Below are 15,938 nucleotides of genomic sequence, written 5' to 3' on the forward strand. Positions count from 1 at the left end.
TTTTTGTTTAACTGTATGTGCCTGTGTATAGGTGGAACCTAAATCAGTAGGTTTCACCTTCTGAAATAACTACATAAGCCCTTGTACTTCTTGGTGATTCTTTTATTTGCTCTGAGTCACTATGTTTGAATTTCCAGAACAAGTCCAGGACAACTTTCATTTTTATATCTTGTATTTTTCAGAGCCTTTTCTTTCTGCAAGAAATAGGAAAGCCTAATATTATACTTTGCTACTAACTACTTTGTGTCCAGTGAGGAAAAAAAAAGAAACAAAGAGGGAATTACCTGAAGTCTTAGGGAAAACAGAATAACTATTTTTATATGAAGATGGTCAAAGAATTTTCCATAAACTTCTGTGGTTAGAAAGGCTGCTTTTTGTCAGTGTTTTCAGTAGAAAACCTCTTTTTATCCTTCAGTGGAGTAAGGTTCACAAAAAAATACCCATTCTATTTTAGACTAGCTAACTAGAAGGTTGTAATCGAAGGTAATTGCTCACTGGTAGGCCTTTTCCTACAAGGACTTGCAGCCAGACCCATCCAACACACTAATAGTCTCTAGACTTAGAAACAAAAACTCCATGTTTTTCTTAAACTTGTCCTCACCCCAGGAGCCCAAAGCAGTCTTTCATACCACTGGAATCGGACCGACCGTATTTTCTTGTTGGACATGTGCTTTAAGTGCATGTTTAACTGTCTTGCTTAACACAGACAAGCAATTAAAGTTTCACCCTCACCATCTCTGTGCTGCTTGGGAGGTATGTTAAAATTAGATTCAACCAAAGCAACAGCTGGTAGTGCTGCAGAAAGGACGTGTTAAATATGTTTATACATTGCAAATGTGAAAAGTAGTATATGTGTCATAGTCACAGGTCATTTGAGAAAGAAAAAAATTTAAAACCTCCAAAAAACAGAAATAAGGGAATACTGTGTATTGCCAGTGCCTCTGTAGAAGAAATTTATGGGCTTTCACCCAGCATACTTGGAGTCTGGCTTACTGTGCCTCAGTTGATGGAAAAAAATGACCATACTTACTTAGCATGTGTGTTCCAAGGTAGTTGATGAGATCCTTGATGTTCAATACCAACTCCATTGTGCATGGTCAGTACCACATCCATTGTGGTATCAACCTCAGGAGGCCCAGTAGCTCCCAGGAATATGGCTTAATCCCAGGCAGGATCAGGGGTAAACCTGTCTCTGCCCTACAAATCCATTCTCCCTCCTATTTCTGTCCTTTCTTCCAGTGTTCCTCCTAAAAAGTAACAGCTCAGTCTCTGAGCTGCTCTTTCCTAATGTAGCTGGCTGTAAAATGTCACCCTCTTTTTCTAAAAGTTCATTGTCTACCATGAATTGAATAATAGTGGTTTCTAAATTAATTTGAAGATATCCTGTAAAATGTAAGCCCAGAAACACAGACCCAGTATTATATCCCCTTAAGTATGGCACCCAGAATACGCTGGGTCTGTTTTTATCTTTAGATACACAATGCTGTGCTCTCTATTTTATGTACAAAGGAAATGAAATGTACTTTTTTCTTTAAAAGATGAGATCTTCATCCATCTCTAGCTGTCAGTTCCTAATAATGTTGCACAGAGAAGTGTTATCTGTGATTTAGTGGCTTTAGTGGACTATCTTCTGTTGAACAGAGGACAGCAGAATAAAATTTCAGCTTAATATAGTTCTTTTCATACTCCTTCTGAATAAACAGAGGCAAAGAGGAGAGCAAGAGCAAAGAATCTTGGGTTCCAGACTCAAGTTTCTTCTGTTTTTCAATAGATAGGGCATTCTAAGAAAGAAAAGGAAGGAAAATGAAAGTGAAAAATAAAAAATAAAAAAAAAAAAAAAAAGGAAATAAGAGAAAAGAAGAAATGTGGAAAGAAAAAAGCTTAGGGACAAAAATAGTAATAGAAAACAGATTGTTCTTTCTGACTGGTCCCTCTGGATAGAGTAGAGAGGAAAATTGTTTCTGTCTCAGGAAAAACTTTTGAGCTCAAAAATACTTGTCTCAAGTCAGAATGAAAAATCAAGTATACTATTTTGCAAGCTACTGGTTTTAGAAATACTTTTGTTTGGGTGAACTGCGGTGTTGTAGTTTGCTTTTTGTGTTTTTCCAATTCTTGATTCTTTTTCCTCAGGTAACAAAAAGCCACCTCTGATCTTAAAAGCATGCTTTTTCACTTAAAAGACTGTCAGCATAAAATGTTTCAACAGTTTCCAAAACTTTTCACAAAAATTGTTCACAATAACAGTAAAGATCTATCAAAATAGATCCCTCTCAGTGAACAGGTTGCATAATGTCAGTCAACCAGATTTAAAAAAGACAAATATTGAGAAAGACCCTTTATCACTGTACTTGTCAGTTCCTTCGTTAATTGGTGAGTGCTGATCCTGCTTGCTGGTGAGTGTGCAAGTGCACACCTCTGTGGCTGGCAACACTGTCCTTCCTCCCATCAGATGCACACATCTGCATTCAGAAAGCTGCATGCTTGCAATTTTACAGAGGATTTTGCTACACAATAACTGGTAATAAAACCCCTTACTGCATCCAGTATTTTGCTATCCCAGGTAAGGACACTAACTTTTACATAAACTGTTTTTACAGTGAAGTTGCCTCTAAAAACTAGATCCCCTTCCTCCCTAGCAACATTAGCTGTCGCTAATACTACAACCTAAATTTATTTCTGTTTAGTTCATCTTAAATAATGTCATTTTTTCATTAGATAGTCGAACAGCATGCTCATATGTCATAAGAAGAAGAAACCCAGCACATTTCCCAGTCTGAAAAAAGGCCTCACCCCTGTTTAAGTGTTAGGTCTAGCGTTTCCATCATTTTAACTTACCTATCTAGCAACAAACTGGTAAGACAGAGAGACTCCAGTCCTACTCACGGTCGTATATACTTGAAGTGACTACAGTCCATCCAATTTTGAAGTCATGTCTTACCATTATTTGGCTTTCCACCCCACTGCAGATGCTTGTGAACATCCTGACTGGGTGTAGACGTGATTAAAGTTGAAACGCATATTTTCAGTACAAAAGTCTGAGATTACATATTTCTTACAATGGGCCTTTTGGGCTGTGTGCTCCCTGTGAAGTGCAAACAGCGTTATTGGCTGTACTGGAATAATAGACATCAGAATCGTATGTTTTATTTCTATCATCCTTTAAATCAAGATGAACTTGAATGCAGTTTGATCAAATTTTCTAAAGTTCACCCTGGCCCCTGATAAGGGGTTTTTTTGGGGAGTTTTAAAAGTGAATTATGACAGACAGTGTTTTGCAACTTAGGGAAGTCATTGCAGAGGAACAGCTGGGAACATTCATGGTATATTTCAGTTTAGATAACCCCCCTATATTTTAAATAATCAGAAATATAAATGTCTTAAATGCTTGTTTGAATGTCCATTTTAGTGTATCTCCCATGAACAGCATAGAACATGTACTTTTTTGTTAAGTGGACTGAGGTTTCTGACTAGTCCAGGTTATTTAGACTTTGCAAGAAAAAGCTGGATATGAGAAGCTGTACTTTCTATGGCCAGACCCAGCTTAGGAGGAGGAGACCTTTATCTCTTATCATTCATCTATCCATGAAGATTTCTTACCCCTGTAATGAATTATTCACAACAGAAATTAAAAATTGAGCAGTCTTTGTCCCTTGAAGCTACCCAGGGTTATGCAATGTTATCTGACAGGTCCATTTTTCTAACACATTCTGCACATGATCTTAAAAGTGCAGATATAATTTCCTGGTGAAACCAGATTTGCACATTACTACCCTTAGATTAATCTCACTAACTTGATAGCATCCTCTGCATGTATCATTTCATACACAGGTCTCCCAGTTATTTATCCCTGAGGTGTCTATTGTTTCCCCCCTGTCTTCTTCACTAGTAGTAGAAGGATGCACAGGATTTTCTACAGCTCCTCAGGTTAAAAACATCTATAATTTTTCTCCCAAAAAGGATATTTTCTTCAAAAAAACGTTTTTAAGTTCTGTTGCTGACAAACACTATCCACTTTAACTGCCATGTATTCTATACAGTCTTTTTGCATTTCCCTTTCTGTGTGTTCAGGTAGTGCCAAGCAGCTAGCAAAAGAGGTGTTACTTCTCTTCTGTGCTCTCTGCCCAGAGATACTATGATCTAGGAACCCCTGCAACACTCGAGCAACGTGTTCCTGTGCCTAGTTCTTTTGTCATTGGAGAAGTTTCTTTTGCCCTCGGAGGATTCACCATTCTGCTTTCTTTACGTGAAGAGGTGTAGCGGAAGATCTGAAATTCGGAAAATACATGATACCTTAAGGCCTGACAAGGTGGGTGTTCAATTGTGCTCCACTGCTTCTTCCCTTCCACTGATCTTGGAAGGCACTTAGTTGAGGTTTGATCACCTTGCCTTTGTAAGGGTGGTTTATAAAGGTGAGCTGGATCCCAAGAAGTCTCCTCATTTAGTAAGCGGTCTGGGGTGCTCCACTTTTGGCGTTCATGAAAGTTAAGAGAAACCCTTCAGATGGATGCTTGCAAAAACAGCAAGGGCCTGTGTTCCTCTGCTAATGCCTTTAAGCTTCTCTCCCTGAACTCTCTGGAACAGGGTTAAGGGCTCTGAATGAGTTTGAAATTAGGGCAACTCTGATATTGCCATAATTTTTTTAATGTATTATTTCTTGTTTCTCTTGAGAAGCTGCTGAGTTTCTTGACAGCTTAAATAAAGATTATCTCAGCAAATTATTACAAAGGTCAGCAAATACCTTACTCTGTCACACTGGTGTTTAGATAGAAATTACAATGCCAGCATTGCCTACTACAGAGGTAATGTATCTAAGCTACCTTTCTGACAAGGGAAATCATGGCACGGGCAAGGGGAAGTCATACTATGGGCTTTCTTAGCCAGGACTGAATGCAGTCCTGTCTGCTGGATGAAATAACCTAAGGGAATACATCTTTCCTACTTCAAAAGCAAAGTTTTGCTTAGACCATCTTTCAGCTAAAACTCATGTTGTATGGGCAATAAGGTCAGAGGATCTATAGTCTCCTCCAAGTCAACAGGGAACAATAAAAAGATATTTTCTGCCATTAAAGATAACCTTGTGTACAGCAAGGGCATGAACAGTGTGTCAGCAAACTGGCCCTGTGAGACTACTTTATTGATGCTGCTTAAGGTTTCTTGTAACATGCAAACCAGCATTATTATTACAGTAGCAAACTGGCACAGACCTTTCAGGATTATGTATTAAGAGCAGCAAGTCAAATACCATCTGCCTAACGTGATAAATTCTAAGTATTATTCCAAAGAGGTTTGCATGAATCTTCTCTGCAGAGCATATAGAGGCAGCTGCCAGTCGCTTTTATCCTCAGTCCTCTTCCCATTATCACTTCTTGGCCTTTTGGCTAAGATCAAGTGTAGCATCAGTTGAAGTCTTGGCATGTTCTGTCTTTGGGGACTGTAGCCTGCCCTGGCAGCAAGCTGGGCTCAGTGACCTCCTAGCTCTTTTTTGTCTGTGAGTACCTCATTCCTGCTCTTTAAGAGACCTGGCAGCTTTTAGTAGTCAAGTTCCCTTTAACATGCCTTGCAAATACAGCTGAGATGCATTGGCCTGAATTGCTTCTGTTTCAAAAGGCAGGTGGGCCTCCACTTTCTGGAGTAGGAGAAATTATAGTACAGCTGGTGGGTTTGGTTCCTTTCTGTTGAAGGCCAACAAAAAACATTTATCTGTAACAGGAGAGTCTTTCCTTTTTTATTTACTTTAATGCTTAGAGGAAATATAAATCAGAAATTTTTGGAAGATGATACCGGTAAGTCCTCTGAGAGCTTTGCACCCCTGCATCAATGGGGTTCTAGGATCAGGCAAAAAACATATCTTACATAGGAAGACCTTAAAATACTGTGATAACATATCCATATTTTTATAGTTTTGGTGGTAGTAAACTTCTGAAATCCAAAGCTAAGTATCCCCAAGGGACACTGTAATTGCCAGCTAGCCTCAGTGCCTGAAGACCATATCTAATCCTGGCTTTTACAGACAGATCTATTGATTTGCAATGAAAAAGAGTTTGTTGGGCAATCAGAATGGGGGCAGTAGAAGATGCTGATGTCCCAGATAAAAACATTTGGATGTTATTTTGTTGGGATGCTGGGTTTTTCCCTGTCTTGCCTTCCTGAGCTGTGACCCATTCTAACTACTATGACAGGAGATGGGTGCCTCTGTTAGAGCCTGTGATACAATGCAGGTGGCATGTCCCTTCCCAGTTTGTTTTTCATCCTGATGCAACTGCAGCAGTCTAACCTCCAAGTGAGGAGCTCTCCTCTAGCAGATTTTGGCCAGAGATCTGTGCACATTTTTCTGGCAGATTCTTTTCAGAGCAGTCCATGTTTTGCTTTCTGTAGTGGACTGGCTTCAGGGATTAGATGGAACAGTGTGATTACGTGATACACAAGGGGCTTGGGGTTTTTTGCCTAAGTCACTCATGAAACAGGAAATCATATGTATTATCTCTGGAAGAGACCATAAAATGATATAGCGGAACCTCATGTGTAAGGAATTTCACTCCAGCATTCCTAGATCAAGCCCAGTAACTACAGGGTATCTTCCAGTCTTTACATTGGCAGAGATCACTTAAAAACTCTACCTTTGTCTCTGCAGTTACCCTGTGTAGAGAAGGTACATGGAGGATGTTGTGAATTTGCCTTCCACCTAGGGAGGTCTGCCCATGTACCCTCCAAAACTACTTTTGGGGTAGCACCAGCCAGCTCTACGTCCCTTGGCATAGAGGGGGGTGTAGGAGGCTTCTGCTGCAGGAAACCTCTGTCTGGCTTTTGTAGAAAGGCAGCAATGTCTTCCAGAGTCTTAGTCTCCTAGCTGATTTTTGTCTCAAAGATCTGTCTGGTCTAATGACACTGTGGGAGGCCAGGTTTTGTTAGCTGTCTCTTGCTGCTATTTTTGGGATGCGTTTTTTCTATTTCAGTTGGCTGGGCGTGGAGGGAGTGTTGCTGTGCTTTAGGGAACACTGCAATTAGATTCACTCAAAACAATAATGATTATTAGTTATGACTGTTTTGTTACTAAAAAGGGAAAAGGTAGAAATAAATAACAAACCATGGTTACTTTGAAGGCAATGTCTGTCTCTGTGTCTCTTTGAAGAGCTTTGAACAGATCTAGGAGCATTTGAGCTCTCCTTAGGGGACAGCAAAACTCTCATTTCCGTATGTGGCAGTGAGCCTTGCTCCAGTGTAGGTAATCTGATGAGTTCTCTGACAGAAAAACCCCATTCACCAGTTGGTGACTCTAGTTTGGTAAATCCCATATAACTGCAGCAGCTGGGCAAATCTCAACTGTGTTCCAAATAATTAGCAAAAGTATTTGAATCAATAATGGCAGGGAAGCCACTGAAACAGCTTTCCTGAAACAAATCAGTGAATAAACACTGAAAATTGTCAGTCCAAGTGAAATCTGTTTACTGAGGGTAGCTTCTTTCTCCCTGTGAGTACATGGCCTCAGGCCTGCGATGTCCAACAGAAGCTGTTACTACCTGAAATCGCACTTCATTATCCCATTAGAAGCTGAGTTAGAGAAGTGTCACGCTAGCTGCCGGCCCTGTCTGCCAGCCTCTTGTTTCTCCTGATGCTGTGGTCAGAGGACGTCTTCGTGTCAGGAGATGGTGCCGACCTGGGAAGCCGCCACTTCACAGTGCTGGCCGGCTGCAGGGCCGCAGGTGGGCTGGGGTGAGCAGCGGCGAGAGTGGGCATACTGCCACAACGGTGAGCCCCTGCGCTGGGCGGGCAGAGCGCTGCCCGTTGCTCAGCAGAAGAAAAACATCTGCTTTCTCCAAGTCTTTGAGGAAATGGAATATACCACGCACTGGGGGCCTGGCAGTGTTGCTGTCTGTCTCTCACGGGCACCACAGCTCAGTGCCTCTGTCCTGGCAGGAATCCTTCACCATGAGCAGGGGGCAGAGAGAGTGCAGGGTGCACTGGCTGCATGGTGGCAGCTCTGCAGAATGTTTTTGGAATTTTTTTGAAACTCTCTTAGCATTTATTTATACATATACAAAACCATATAAAATATATATCCAGTTCACTGTTTCAGTTGGTCCAAGCACATATAAAAGTGTCTTTAAATCAAAGTCACCTCTTAAAAAGTAATGAATTCTTCTATCTTGTAACTGAAACAGAAAGCCATCTTCCCTCTGCTTGACTCTTCTGGAGGGGTAACTCATGTTTCTGCGTTTACTAAGGAACTTGCTTCCATGTTCCCAAAGGAGTAATTCATTAGTTCTTAATACAAATTTTATACTTAAGTGATCTCTGATCAGTAACTAGAACATAAAGTGTGTGTGATGATTTTGTACATAAAGATGTTGTCTTCATCTAACCTCACTACTAAGTTGTTCTATGAGGCTTGCATGCTCCTACAAAACATCCACCTCAAAAGGGTTTTCTGATTTGTAAGAGTAAATGTCTGATTTTAAGTGAATTAAAAATTCGGAGACCGCAAAAGATGTGGTTAAAATGCTTTCAGTCATCTATTTCTTCTATGAAATTTTGAAATTAAAATTTTAAAGCTTTTGAAATTGGAGTGCTTATTAAAAGAAATATCTTTCAATATCCCACACTTCTGTGTGTACAGATCAGAGGCATAAGGGCATTTTCTTCTGAAATGACAATGAAAAGCCAATGTCAGTTCCTGAGTTTTGGGATACTGACAATGATCCTGAGTAGAAATGTTTGTATTTTCTTAATCTTCCTGATACAGAAGTGTTTCATAGAATCTGTCACTTGAGGTAAAATTCTCCCTCTAACAACTGAGGTCTTGTAACCAGACTAATGTGTCCTGGTTTTAGAAAAAAAACAACCATGTTACTGGTTTTTCTTCCCTTTTGATCCTCTGTTGTTGAGATTTATTGCCTACCATTTATAGCATTTGCAACTTGCAATTAAGACTTCTATTTTGAATACCTAATGCAAAAGCAGGAATGACTGTAACCTAGTATTTGGTTATGTCTTTTAAACCATAGCAGAAAAAGAAAATGTTTCAGATGTGAGGTAAAAGCATTTAAAGCTAGAGAAAGTTTATACTGACCTAATGTTATATGAATAAACTGTAATATTATTAAATAATTTCCCACCAGTTTGAAGAGCTTCCTTGCATCAAGTCTGTCTGATATCATTTATACACTTTTATTTTAGCCGAATTGCAAGTACATTGAGCCTTTGGAGCAAGATAAGTTTAACATTTGTTTAATTAACTCTTTATTATCTAAAACCTCCTGTTTTTAAATGCTCAGTGGGCTCTGTGCAGTAGAGGCTGATTGGACATTCATCTCTGCCCTGAAATGAGAACTGGAGTACCTCATCTATGCATCCATGAGTGGAAGGACAACTTACCCAGCCTGTGTACTTGTCCCCAGGCTCCTCTCTCCCCAGGGCCCCCCGGGAGTGGCAGGTAGTTGGCAGAGCTTTTGTGGTGCCTATCTACTTTAAGGCTTGTGTTTCAGGGGAGCATCTGGCTGCTGCACGTGTGGTGAACCCCAGCTCTGTGTATTTGTTGTATACTCAGAGAGTAGCTAAGGTTGCCAACAGCATGGGAAACTTGGGCATTACTGGCCTAGACCTTTAATCATGCTGAAGGGCTGGCACGTTGAAGGATGTGCAGCAGAAAGGCTCTCTTTCCTTTGGGAGTGCTAACTGACGGTCACCCAAAGAACTAGACTGGGTTGTAAATTTGAGCCTTGGTTGTTAAATGTTGTATAAAGGAAGGAGATAATGAAAAGAAAGATATGGTCTTGTCGTGTCCGTCCCCCCCGCCTCCCCCCCTGACATCTTTCTGATTAAATCACTGTTTGTTGGCTAAGAGGAAAGCTGGAAATTCTGTTCCACCAGAGACGGGGGAGTGGAATGAAAGCCCATGTGTATTTTTAGCATCCCCTGTAATCATGTCACCCTTTGAAATGAAAGCATCAGTGCATTAGAGCAGAGAAACTGGGGAGAGGACATGTTCTACCAAGAGAAATGTCATGCTTAGAGTGGATTGACTGAGTCACACATTGACTGACTGATACTGGTGCTGGCCAGAGTAGACCCATCTCCTCCCTGCTGCACACTCCCTCCCACTTCCATCTCCTCAGTTTTATTTGGCTTCCTCCTTCATACCACTCTACTGGTTGTCTCCTCATGCATCTTTTCCCAGGTGATTCTACCCTCCAAACTATATCCAGCTGGAGTAAAACCCAGCACATGCAAGCTGCTTTGGGATGTTCACCTACAGTCCTGCTCAGGGGGTAGGCAGCCCTTGCAAGGGCACGACATTACATGCCTTAATGAAAGCTACTTAGCAATGCCTTTTTCCTTTATCTTTTTGCCTAAGAAGAAAGCAGATCTAACATGAGGAAGAGAGGGGGGGCATCTTGTTCAACATTGAATGTTTATTTGCTGTTCACCTCTGAAATGCCAATGAGCATTTGTGCTGTCTACTTTGAACTGACTATTGGCCTTGGAGAAATTACTGATGCTGCTCTTGAAAGAAATTGTCCTTTATCTCTAAGGAGGTAGAAAAGGTCTGTCACAGTCTCCTTCTGTAATAATGGATAGATCATGTCATTGCTCTGCTACATCCAGGAAAAGGGAATAACTCCCTGTTGTTCTCACCCTTTGCCTAGCCTTCATAGGCTGGTAAGAAAGCAAAAACCTAGTTTCTCTGAATTTACACAAGACCCAGAATAACGATCCTCTGCAGTAAATAAATTCCTTGGTGCTGTTAGCATGCAGCTCAAGCTGTTAGAGGTCACTTGTAGCTGTTCACCCTGTACCTCCAGCTCGGCTCCGGCAGGGGCATGCAGGCATCAGCTGTGAGAATTGGAGGAGCGGTTTGCACTGTTTTTTCATCACATCATTTGGCACCAAGCGGGATGTTTTCATCCCTGGAAGGTAAAGAAGCAGAAGGGACACAACTACTTCAGGAGGGTTGACTGTTGCATGCCAGACCATTCACTGCAGCGCTCTGTGCCTTGGTGAAGGTGCCATCTGTGGTGCAGGTGACCTTCCTTACTGAGCAAGGCGGATGTGCAATTAGTGCTGTAATCTTTTAAATGGGTCCTGTTGTCCTGGAGCCTCCTTTATGCGCCTGAGAGTTGCAGACAACCCTCACCTCTTTCCCCTTCCTCCCTCTACTTCTTCCCTTGAACATTATATTAAATCCATTCTCCATTGTACTGGCACCAGCAGAAATGTGATGTTTCTTCAGTGTGCCAAGACTTTAGTCTCTTGTTTACACTACCTCCTGCTGCATGACAGCCACCCGTAAGATTAATTAAGCCATGTGGTAACTTTCTCCTCTTTCCTGCGTATTTTCACTTGATACACAGCTTCATGAGTTGACTGAAGGCAGAAATGGAAAACTTCACACTTAAAGTATGGGAACCAAAGTACGGGGACCTCCTTGAGAACAGCAAGCAAACACCAGTGGAGGGAGCTGACCTGGGTGGGAAGGCAGCCTGGTCCTGCAGCCACTGTGCTGCCCCTGGAGCTCCTGAGACAAGATATGTGCCCTGCCCCATCTCCCAGGGTGAGGTGACATTCCTTTGGCACCTGGGGAGGGGTGTGGGTTCAGAGGCAGCCACAGTCAGGCTGCCTGCCCAGCGTTCCTTGCCAATCGTTCTTCTTTTTTTTTTTTCTTTTTTTTTTCCTGATCAGAGATAAGGAAATTTTTCTAAAGAGTAAATGTGGCTTTAATAGACTATTTCCTCCCTCCAGAGAATTCAGATCCATCAAAAAGCTCAGTGTAGATCTCTTCCCTTCCCTAGCTTCTTTTTTCATCTTACCCGGTTGTTAACAATGACAATTTCTATTTGCACAGCATTCACCTAAAGGATCTCCAGATATTTTTCTAAAGGTTGGTATCTATTTTTAACCTAATTTTATAGATGGTGAAACTAAGAAGTAGACAGGTTTGTGCAACAAATTTCTTGAAGCACAGCTGTGCCAGGTTGAGCAGAGGTAAGCTGGCCAGCTGTTGGGGCAGTGCTTGGCAGCTGGAGGGGTGCAGAGTTGCTGGGGGAGGCTTTAGGGCTCCCTGCTGCAGTGTGTGGATGGGGCTGGGCAGCCCTCAGCCTTCATCTGTCCCCCCATCTACCCTTCTTCTACTAAAAGTGGGTTACTCTCATCCAGAATTGCTCTCTCAGTGATGAGATTGCCGTACAAATTTGGGGCATGGCTTTGTACATCATGTACATCAGTATGGTGACTTGCCAAAGCAGCATCCCCAGTGCCACCCAAGCCAGGTCTCTCCAGCTCCCCAGCAAATCTTGGCCAAGTTAGGGAGCAGCCCTGTGTACACATAAGCATTTGCTTTAGGGACTTACCCATCAGTTAAAGTGGAATTACATGCTTAACTTACTAAATTACCCTAGGCTTTGCCTAAGTATGCAATTAAGAGCTGTGTGCTCAAAGATAACCATTTGTAGGATGGGGCTTGCTGTCCTGCTTCCATTTCCCTAACAACACAGGCAAATTACTTGTGCTTTTGTCTTGTTCTGCCCAGGTAATGTTTCCAGCCACTGGGATCAGAGTGTAAGAGAGACAGTAGGAGAGACAGAGCATACAGACCCACAGGACCACCTCATTGCCATCCCAAAACATGGCAGCATTCCAGAGGGCCAAATATTGCCGAAGCAGCTTATTTAAATGTTGCACAGGGTGGAATCCTGGTTGTCCTCCAACTCCAGGCTTTTCTTCAAGGGATCTTTGCCTCTGTTGGTAGGGCTGTGTCCCAGAATCACCACCTGGCCAAGGACTGCTTGGTGTTTAGCAAGCTCAGCTTTGCAGACCAAAGCCCTCATGTAACAACCCTGCCAGTGGTTTCTCCAAATTGCTGTTGGTGTCCCAGGGGGACAGCACTGGGGCAAGGCAAGCTGCCCCTCCCTTATGGTTAAACCAATATTGAAGGCTACAAATGAAGAGGGCTGACTGGCCACTATGACCACAGCCTTCCAGTGGAGACACCCATGTGTAGAATGAGACCAGTTTTGCTCCGATATCCAGACTGTGGCAGAGAAGCAGCTCCTGAGCAGGAACGGGCCTGAACCAGTAACAGCTGCAGACGATGTCTCATGTCCATCATCTCCTAGATGTTGGTGTCTCCCAAACAGTGCTTTTCAGAAGGAGAGGGCCCCAGTCCTTATCTGATTTTTGGCAAGCTTTGGCTACAGAATGGGGCCGTTCAGAAGAAAGATGTATTGCCTCCTAAGGAAAGGAGTGCTGTGTAATTAGCACATTGGGGATGCCTGCTGCTCTCCTTTCTTGTCACCCCTCTCATCTTTCTCATTATGTCTATATGATCCATATTTGTAAAGATGGGGAATAAGGAGCTAAAACCTATTTGGTGTTTATGCGATTTTTAAATACAATTTTTAAATACAAGAGGCAGGTTTGGGGGCAGTTTATCCTTTTCTTCTAATGATTCACACTGCTTCTTCAGGGCCAATTTGCCAAAGCTCAGAGAAGGTCTGCTCTCCTTTTTTTTTTTTTTTTTTTTTTTAATAGGTCTGTTTGCTCTGTGCTTTCTCTCTTGTCCAGATGGGGCCTGGCCCTTTGTGGTGCCTCTTGCATCACCATTTCCATCTTTGTGCTCAGTGAGGTGTTATTGCAGGTGCGGTGTGGTGGTAGGCCAGAACCACTGTGTGGACCTTCTCCTGTGCGCAACTCTTCCTCTGCCCACGTCTCAGGGACAGAAGGCTGTGTAACTACCTGATCAGAGCTGTAAGAGATGGTGTCGTGAGCATGTGCAGGGGTCATTTGAGAATCCTCTCTTCTGATGTCAGCATTGTCACAAAATCTTAGAAGAACCTTCTCCAAGCTGTGTTCTTGCACAAGCTGGGCCATCTAACCCCATTGAGTAATCCCTGCCTCAAGACCAAAATTTCTGCTTGAAATAAAGCAGATCAGTTAAATATTAGATATTCATTTTAGAATCTTAAGTTATCGAAAGATAGCAATGTTCCAGAACATGTTGTATCAGTGGTTGGTTGCTTCCACAACTCAATATTTGGGGCCTGACTCTATCCAGTTCTTGGCTCCTGCCAAACTTCACTTGTCTATGCAGGTACTTCCAGGTCTGAAATCCCACCGTGCCCTAAAATCTTTCTCCTAGCCAAGTCCAGTGATGGTGACTTCCGTTTGTTTGCAGAAACATACCCCCCAGTGCTATTTGGATGTTGCCTTCTTCAGCTCCCATCCTAAAGTGGGTGTCATGGTTACTGCTAATGAAATCTTTGCTATGCTCCTCCAGGCCCTTCCATTTCCAGGGTGAATGGAGTGACTCTGGGTGGTTTATGTAGTTTTACAAAGATTTTCTTTGATCCTTGGGAGAAGATGAACTGTATCATAGCTGGTACCTACCCTTGCTTTCTGCAACGAGCTGTTCATGGTTTAATTTCTCTCTAATAAAGCACAAACCAGCTTGGACAACAATTTAATGATGTCACCTACAGTATACCTGGTATTTAAGGAGAATCAAACCACTTATCTGAAAAGGCACCTTTGGAGCAGGTGCTTGCTCCAGCCTGCACTGGAAGGGAAGATCCCTGGCCCACAAAATGAGCGCTACCTTCAGGGCACTTGGACTAATCTGGCTTTCACAGTAAACCTAAAAATGCTGTTTCCACTATTTAAACAGAGGATTGCCTGCCCACACTAAGTAATTTCCACTTCTCTTTTTTTTTTTTCACTCCAGAGATCCCAGTGACAAACTTTGTGTTGCTTCAGTGTTATTGTTCAATTCATCCTGTGTACGCTCAGTTCTGTTTTCCATAGCTTTTAGGAGCTCTGTTGTTTGAACACAGCTTCATCCCACATCTCCTTCCCACATAACTCCTCTCTCTGGAACAAGCCAGGGAAAGGCAGGTTTGTGTGTGTGTGTCTTTGACAGAGAAGCAGGTCTTTTCAAATTCCTGCCCATCAAGTGGTTTTTCAGCAGCTGAACCCTCCGCTGTAGCCATTCTTTCTTTTTTTCTTTTTTTTTTTTTTTTTACAGAGGTGCCTCCTTGTCTCTGATATTCTGATAACAAATGTCTCCCTTCATGTTCTACATCAAGGCTGCTGCTTTGGCCTCCTATCCCATTTGCTCTTCTTTTTAATGCTGTGCCAAGCGTATTAATATCAGGCTGCTGCCCTGAACAGACCCCTTGGTGTAACTCTGAATGCAAAACCCTCCCTTTGCCCACCTGGCCAGGGTTTTGCTGGGCCAGCTCCTTCCTGGCCCCATGTGCAGGCTGTCGTGGTGGCACCATCCCAACCGTGGCTTGTGTATCATCCTATTTACTGTCTTCGGGGATCCAGAGGGCTGGACTGAATTCTGCCCCAGCTGGATCTGCTGTGTCCATCTCTAAATGCATCCTGCTGCCCTCTAGTGAGAAATGCCTGTGGTCCAAGCCCAGCATTTGGAGAAGGGGGCCAGTGGAGTAAATAAAATATCTGTTGTATGCAGATATGGGTGCATTATCAGAACCTGGCCATGAAGGATCTGCTGCTGAGCACTGTGCCCAGCTCGTCTGGGAGCACATGCCACCTCTTCCTCCAGGCTTTGTGGGGTGCTGCTCTGCTGCCTCCAATTCACCTGCTCACATGTGAGCTTTATTCTCAATCTAAATATACTGCAAACCCATTGAAAATCAAGAGCAGGCTGACAGAGGGAGAGACAGGCTATAAATGCAATGGAGGAGAGTGGGGGAAGGTGCACGGTATTTGACAGGTGATTCTAATTACAGATTTTCTTCCTATTTATCCTGGTGTAGCTGCCTACCAACCAGTTGGACTCTCTGTACATGCCCTGGTGTAACTGAGTTTTGCTGCTGTGTTAGTATGAATGTTGCCCCATTGCAATACAGAGGGAGAGGCTCCCCATCATCCACACCTTGAGTGCACAAGAGGGGTTTATCCAACCTGACTGATGCCCAGCG

The 15,938-nt window shown here is 42.8% G+C and overlaps 1 pseudogene; it reads left to right on the plus strand.

Moving 5' to 3' along the window:
- The first annotated feature begins 5,358 nt into the window (after positions 1–5,358).
- Positions 5,359–5,483, plus strand: LOC141962237 (U2 spliceosomal RNA; annotated as a pseudogene).
- Positions 5,484–15,938: the final 10,455 nt, after the last annotated feature.

Source organism: Athene noctua, chromosome 6 (assembly GCF_965140245.1).
Source record: "Athene noctua chromosome 6, bAthNoc1.hap1.1, whole genome shotgun sequence".
NCBI lineage: Eukaryota > Metazoa > Chordata > Aves > Strigiformes > Strigidae > Athene > Athene noctua.